At 38.0% G+C, this 8300-nt stretch overlaps 1 long non-coding RNA gene across 1 annotated transcript in view; it reads left to right on the top strand.

Moving 5' to 3' along the window:
* The first annotated feature begins 3551 nt into the window (after window positions 1–3551).
* LOC118355517 (uncharacterized) overlaps window positions 3552–8300 on the top strand; it is a 32382-nt gene continuing 27633 nt past the window's right edge. The window contains exon 1 of the long non-coding RNA XR_004818128.2: window positions 3552–3602. This is a non-coding gene — a long non-coding RNA (uncharacterized LOC118355517). The remainder of the gene's footprint in view (window positions 3603–8300) is intronic.

Here is an 8300-nt window from a genome sequence, read left to right as displayed (position 1 = left end):
TCCCCATTGTGCCATTGTGGACAGTGAAACCTCAGCACCACCTTTCTTGCATACATTCGTACTTGCATCCTTTCTCTATCTTCTTAAAACTGTTAAACTCATTAGGAAAGAAGGAGAGATTAGAGGACAGAGGAGTGATTGACTCTATTCCATTAAACAAGATGCATTGACTTTTGGTTCCAACATTATGACAACTGCTTGTAGCTCAACTAAATGAGCTTGTAATGTTTTTGTCTAACCAAAGTTCTATATCATGTGGCATGGTTGTCATTACTAACACCATTTATTTGGCTTTGGGAACTCCCTTACTAAGAAGCTATAGTCATATGCTTCCAGATTGGGGCTGTGGGATTTGTTCCATTTGGCTGACTTCTGCTTGACTCACAGAATGGTATCAATTTTTGAGTAGTCTTTTTAATATGGGGCATCTGATGCTCCATTCTCAAGACTGTTATCTCTTAAGCTTTTATCCATTTTCAACATAAGGGGCAATAGAATTTATTTAGATTTCTTTGTACTTCTTTCTTGCTCTCCAGTGGGTTCCCTTTATTAGCATGTAAACCCAACCCAGAGTAGTAAGAGCCTAAATTCTAGTCAATCTTTTTTTCCTGTGTTTTCCTGTGTGAGTTTATCTGTCTCAAGAAAAACTCCATTAGAGGGCAAAAGCTCCCTTACTCCAACTAGGATGAGAATTTGCATTGCCACCTCCCAATCGATCCAAGGTTGGAATGATGAATTCAACCATAAGACAACATACTTGTTGCCACTGTTCCTTAATAAGCATTACATGTCTATGGTTCCGGAAGGAAACACTATTTCTCTTTCAAGGCTATATACAAACCTCCTTTTTTTTCCTAGGATACACTACATTTTTCAAAGCTGTCAGCTATGCACACATCCTTGGGAAAATAGAGCAGAAAATAGCCCATGTCTTTCCTCACAAAATACTTGGAAATGCAAGAGATCCATGAATAATGGTTTCCTAATAATATATTCTTACTGGTTCTTTGTTTTTTTTTTTTTTTCACATTTCTTGAGGGAATACAGTTAAGTATGTTTGTTAAAATCCCTCATTTTATTATGAGGCATTTGTATAGTTTAATATTTAGTTCTGAGAATTTATCATGGCCCTACCTTAATCATGAAAGTACAGTTTTAACTTGGATAAAACATTCTTTCTCATACCTGTGCTACTATATTACTTATAACTAAGAAGGGGGTAAAAGGAGAAATAATGAACATTTAAAAAATTATAGTATTGTAGTGTCTGCTTCTGGTGGGTATTAGGCCTTGTATATCCTCTATCATTTAAATCACAGAATGATCAATATGTCAACTATTATTTTCTTCAACTTGGAGAGGAACAGCCTGACACTCAGTAATATACGTATGTTATCCCACAGCACCATTTGATTTTTAATTTGGGCTTGTTAATCTCAAACTTTTCTGTGTAATTACATGTCTTCAGGCAGAAATCTTTGGTTTGCTCTGCATTGATAATTTTGCTTTTAACGCTTTTTTTTGGTAAATATTATAATGTCTTTCAGGCAGATTCTGAACACAACAATAAGTTGTTATGGTCTTCTTATAGCCAGTTTTGGAGCAAAAGTTTTTGTCATGCTAGTATAGGATCTTATAAAAAAAGAAAACTTACTAAACTCTAAGCTTCAGTTTCCTCAGATATAATTTGAGAATATATCCGATTTCCCAAGAGTTTTGTAAATATGAATGAAGCAATACATAAATGATACATATATAGTTCAATATGTAAGGCGTAGTATACCTTCAATCAAGAACAGCTTGTTATCACTTACAAGTCTCTGTACCAAAAATAGAAGAAAAGAAAAGAATAGATTCCAATATCTACATTTTAAAAGTAGCATTTACAGGCAACTTTTTTTATCCAGATCACCAAATAACTTCAGGGATTTATCTGAAGCTAACAATATGTTTTAAAAATGTATGATATTTATAAACTAGGATTTCTAACAAGCAAATATAGATCACATTAAGTATAATGACAGAAAAATATTTTGCCTTCCCATGATGGAGGTGTGTGTGTGGAGATAGACAGTAGCACCCTAATATATATACTATACAAACATTACATGTATATAAAAGGCACCCTCTCCAAATCATGCTATTCATTATTTTAAATAAGAATTTGTACTTTTTAGAAGGTTCTCAATTTGCTTATTTAAAATATTGCTAAATAATCTTGCTCCATTCCAGGCCCAAGTATATAAAGAAATAGCAAAATAAATTAACATTGTCTTTATATCCTTATTCATAATGTTTATTTTAAGTGCCTGATTGTAAAAATATAATAAAATGTATCCTGCCAGGTGATTTTTATAAGTGCTTCCGTTCTTTTCAATTGCTTTTGCAGGCATGCCAGAAACAATATGTTTTAAAGTTGGCATCATAACATACAGAAATGAAGAGCCAGGCTCTTTTAGGCAAGATATTTGTCAGCACTTGGTTCTAAACAGATTATCATTCATAAAGGGTTCATCTGCAGTAATATCTGAAAAAAGTATCAGTTAAGTACATTTGTTTCCAAAATCTAGCCAATATTATAGTAAACATTATAATTTTGGACCATATAAGTGAATGTTTCTGCCAAGCAATTTCAATCAACTGTAACTTTTCTGCAATTTTTTGCCTAGTGCCAGTTGAAACTGCTTAAGCTCCACCACCTCCATTAAATTCTCATATCCATTAGGACATGAGATTGAGAAGGAAGCCAAGCATTTTTTCATCATAATTCTCATTAGCATGACATTTTTTATGTTTAAAACACACTGAAGATCTCAAAGGTGTTTACATTATAACTTAGAGTAATGTTTTATAATTGTAATAATCAGTCACCCACTCCTGAAATGACAGAGGTTGAGTACCAATGAAAATTTTGAAATAAGAATGAAACAAAAATAAAAATGTTTTCTTTTCCTCATTTCCTCAGAAAAATGACCTAGATTTAGTATCTGACTGCCCTAGAAATAACATGGGAGAAAAACAAAAAAAATTATAGATTTTTAAAAAGATTTTATTTATTCATTCATGAGAGACACAAAGAGAGGGAGAGGCAGAGACACAGACAGAGGGAGAAGCAGGCTCCATGCAGGGAGCCCGAAGCGGGACTTGATCCCTGGTCTCCAGGATCACGCCCTGGGCTGAAGGCGGCGCTAAACTACTGAGCCCCCTGGGCTGCCAAAAATTTATAGATTAAAATTAATCACCAGAATTATTTTTAGCAATTTTTCATATAATTTCCTTCTATGTATATTCTGAGAAATAATTAAGGCATCTAATCCATCATGCTTTTGATATGATTTTAATTTTTATTTTTTTTTATTATTTACTTAGAATTTTAAAAATGCCCCAATGGACTACTCATGTTAAGGCATATGAATATTGGGATTTTTATTCTGCTCTCAAAGTATCCTAATTAGACACAAAGTAATCAACATAAGATTTTCTAACAGGTTAAAAAATTATAGTTCATATGGAATATGGAATATAGAAGCTTTTGGTTTACTCTAAATAACTGGAGGATCTTGAAGATGAAACATCTGTAGATTATGAAATATTTATAGGAAGTGGGTAATTTTCTTCATTTTGTATAGCATGTAGTATATAATTTGATGTATGGTATGCTATAAAAGCTCATTGATGCTTACCAATTTATTATTGATGGATATAATAACCACAAAACTTTTAAAGTAAGCCAATAATAAGTACAGTTAATGTGTAACTATATAAAATAAATCACACTAAATTGGATTTAGGTGATTTGTAGATGAGGTTGCCTGGGAAGCCACATTCATAATCACTTCTTACAGTGTAAAAATTGTTTTAGAAGACAATTAACATGCCTGGTTAGAAAATAGTTTTAATTTTTATAGGATTGTGATCTTAGGAGAAATATTTAGAATTTTTTGACATTATTATAGTTTACTGGAAATGTCTTCAATAGGCTAGGTAATATAATGTAGCAATACAGACCTTTCGTAATCTGATTCTGCTATGTATCTGACACCTAATCATAGGATATAGAGTTCAAATAGGCTCCCGTGTATGTGTGCATGTGTGCATGTTTTCCAGAGGTCAACAGGAAAGGGTAAAGCGTGAATCAAAATTAAACCCGATTCCTTCTATAACATGTGATCCTTTGGGGTTTATTATCAGTTGCTGCCCACGTGAGGTCTTGAGCATTGTCATGACCCATCATAAGCTAATTTTATAATTTATTAAATGTCAGCTGAAGGAATAAATTACTATCAATAGGAATCAGACCAGAAAATGGAGAGGAAAACTAGCTGTACATGCTAATAGATGGGAATTTACTACCGAACTAGGCAGGATGATAACGAATTATCCAATTAAATAATTGTCATAGTTTAGCTGGCTTTTTTAAAAAAGATTTTATTTTTTTATTCATGAGAGACACACAGAGACAGGCAGAGACATAGGCAGAAGAAGAAGCAGGCTCCTTGCGGGGACCCTGATGTGGAACTCAATCTCAGGACCCTGGGATCATGACCTGAACGAAAGGCAGTCACTCAATCACTGAGGCATCCAGGCACCCCTCACTGGCTTATTTTTAAGGTTTTAGTACATAGGTCCTCTCTAAACTTAAGAGTCACTATTTTGAAATGATCTGGAATAGTAGCTGGAGAGTCTATCACCTTAATTTGTGTACTGTTTCTGAATAATTTTATTTAACTGTAATTTGATTATCTCTGTACATTCTTTTTAAGTTCTTTTTTATTTTTTTTAACTTTCTGGGGATAAAGATACTCTCTTTCAAAATATGCCTGGCATTGAATTTATGGAGCTTTTTCATTGCCTTTTATTTTTAAAAAATATTGAGGTATAATAGACATATAGTATTATATTAGTTCCAGGTGTATAATATACAGATTCAATGTTTTCATATATTGCAAAATGATCACAATAAAAATGTAGTTAATATCTGTCACCATATGAAGGTATATCTTTTTTTCCCTGTAAGGAGAACTTGCAATATTTACTCTTCACAACTTTCAAATATGTAATACAGTATTATTAGCTACAGTCATCATGCTATCCATTACATCCTCATGACTTAGTTATTTTAAAATTAGAAGCTAGTATCTTTTGATGCCATATAACATAATGAAATATAATAGATCTTTTTAAATCTAGATCTGCAAGTGGATATTATGCCTAATAACAGGCTGTATCATCAAAATAAGCTTTTGAGTATGAGTTTATATGAAAATTTTGGAAGACAGGGACACCTGGGTGGCTCAGCAGTTGAGTGTCTGCCTTCGGCTCAGGGCGTGATCCTGGAATACAGGATCGAGTCCCAGATTGTGCTCTTTGCAGGAGGCCTGCTTCTCCCTCTGCCTATGTCTCTGCCTCTCTCTCTCTCTCTGTCACTCATGAATAAATAAATAAAATCTTAAAAGAAGAAAAGAAAAGAAAAATTTGGAAGACAATGAGTATTACCTTACATTTAAAGTGATTCACATTCTTATATGTGGTTAATCAAGCTGTTTTCTATTTCTATTTCTGCATATTTGTATTCCTCAAAGTCATGTTGAGATCCTAAACCCCAAGGTGCTAGCATTAGTAAGTGAAGTCTCTGGGAAGTGCTTAAGTTATAAGGGTGAGGTCTTGAATGTTTGAGATAGTGCCCTATAAAAGAGATTCTACTAAGTCCCTTAGCCCCCTCCACCATGTGAGGGTACAAAGAGAGGTCTCCAGTTGGGAAGAGGGCCTCACTCTCCATGCTAGTACCCTAATATTGGACTTCTGGCCTCCAGAACTGTAAGCCCTAAGAGTCTGCTGTTCATAAGCTACCTAGTTTGAGGTATTTTGTTTTATCAGCCCAAATAGACTAAGACAATTAGGTAGATCAGTCAAGAAATGCCTTACTTACTTGGTCCTCTACTTACAAAATATTCCATAGCAAGTATTATTATGTATCTTGTGAGGTAAACAGAATTATTGTCATATTAAGAATAAGGGAAATAACTGGTGGAAGGTTGTTAAGAATTATTAACTAATAAGAGGGGGGGCCTGGCAAGACGGCGGAGGAGTAGGGTCCCCAAGTCACCTGTCCCCTCCAACTTACCTAGATAACTTGCAAATCATCCTGAAAACCTACAAATTCAAACTGAGATTTAAAGAGAGAACAGCTGTAACCTACAGAGAGAAGGGTTTAGGCTTCTAACAAGGTAGGAAGGCGGGGGGGGGGGGGGCAGTAAAAACAATCCAGTGGGGGAGGGGCCCCGCGAGGAGCCGGGCTGAGGCCCAGCAGCAAGAGCCTGGGGACAGGGGAGCCCAGCCCCGGAGAAGCGGGAACTTTAAAAATCCGCACCGGATTCTTCCCGGATGGAAGGGCGCTCAGCAGGGAACTCGGGCAGGATCCCAGGAGGGGCAGTGGAGCCCCCAGGTTCCCGGGGTCACTAACAGAAGAAGTGTAGGGGGTGGAGCATGCCACACCCCGTGGGCGGAGCTCAGTAAAGGGCTGAAGCCCACCGGGGGGCCTGGGGAGAAGCCAGGGGGTCAGGCCGGGGCTCCGGGCGGAGGGGGCTGCGCCCTGTTGCCTCAGGAGCTGCGGCCCCGGAAGCACAATTCCAGCAGCGCAGGCCCTGGATCCCAGGGTGCAGGGGATCCTGCGCTCCCCCGGGAGAGATGGAAGACGCTCCTGCCCTGAGCGCCCCGAGCTGTGCAGATCAGCGCCCCCGCCCCCGGAGCATCCAGGCCACTGCAGACTAGGAGCTGCGGTGGTTACTGGGGGAGCTGACTCCAGGGCTGGAGAGCCGGCCGCTGCCAGTGGGGTTGTTCCTCCGGGTGTCGCCCTGTGCCTGGGATGGAGCGGGGCCCCAGGGAACAGGGGCCTCACAGGGCCAACAGCTCCTACTGAGCCTGGCACGGGGGGGTGCAGCTCCCCCAGGTGCACACATCTGAGAGTCAGCACAGCAGGCCCTCCCCCAGAAGACCAGCTGGAAGGACAGGGGAAGAGCAGGATCTTGACCCAGCAGCGCTGGAAGCTCCAGGGGAGGCTGAGGGATTTAAACTCTATAGAACTAGAGGGTACCCCTCCTTCTTTTTTCCCTTTTACCAGTACATCTCATTTTTATTTATTTTTTATTTTTTTTAAAGATTTTATTTATTTATTCATGAGAGACACACAGAGAGAGAGAGAGGCAGAGACATAGGCAGAGGGAGAAGCAGGCTCCATGCAAGGAGCCCGACGCGGGACTTCATCCGAGGACACCAGGCTCACACCCTGGGTGGAAGGCACGAACCAAACCGCTGAGCCATCCAGGAATCCCCTCATTTTTATATCAGACTAAAAATTTCCAATATTTTTTCTCTTTTCCCACCTTAACTACAATATTTTAGCACCTCTTCATTTTTAAGTGTCTTCCTTGTTGACTTTCATATTTCTACAATTATTTTCAACTTCTAGATTCCCTTCAGTATACTCAATTTAATTTTGGGAGATATATGAGATATATTTTTTGTGTTTTGTGTTTTTTGTTTTCTCTGTCTCATCTTGTTCCACAATGGCGGAAGTTAATACCTTCTAAAACATGACCAGCATGCACCCAGAACCAAGTGGTTCTAAGTAACCATATTGTGCTGGTTCATTCTGAGAGATTATATTCTCTCTTCATTCCCATTGTGGCCCCCTCTTTTATCTTGTTTATGTTTTAATGGTCTGTGTTGAGGCTTTCTACAAGTATTGCTGGTTTATATAAATTTCAGACTAAGCATCTTCTAACATACAGAACTTAATACACTCAGAACCAAGAGGATCACCCTCTAGGACCCCTCAGGTAGACTACATTCTCCCTCCACAACTTCATCACCATCACCATCTCCCAGTACCCCCCCCCACTTTTTTTCCTCTTTTATTTTTTATTTTTCTTTATTTTCCTCTTTACTTTTTCTTTTTTCTTTTCTTTTTTCTTTTTTTTTCTTTTTTTTTTCTTTTTCTGCAAAAAGCCCACAACAAATATCATTCTCAATGCGGAAATACTGGGAGCCTTTTCCCTAAGATCAGGAACAAGACAGGGATGTCCACTCTCACCACTGCTATTCAATGTAGTACTAGAAGTCCTAGCCTCAGCAATCAGACAACAAAAGGAAATACAAGGCATTCAAATTGGCAAAGAACAAGTCAAACTTTCCCCCTTCACAGATGACATGATACTGTACCTAGAAAACCCAAAAGACTCCACCCCAAGATTGCTAGAACTCATACAGCAATTTGGCAGTGTGGCAGGATACAAAATCAA

Source organism: Canis lupus, chromosome 8 (genome assembly GCF_003254725.2).
Source record: "Canis lupus dingo isolate Sandy chromosome 8, ASM325472v2, whole genome shotgun sequence".
Taxonomy (NCBI): Eukaryota; Metazoa; Chordata; class Mammalia; order Carnivora; family Canidae; genus Canis; species Canis lupus.
The sequence above is the reverse complement of the archived record's forward strand: the minus strand, read 5'-3'. Positions and strand labels throughout refer to the sequence as shown.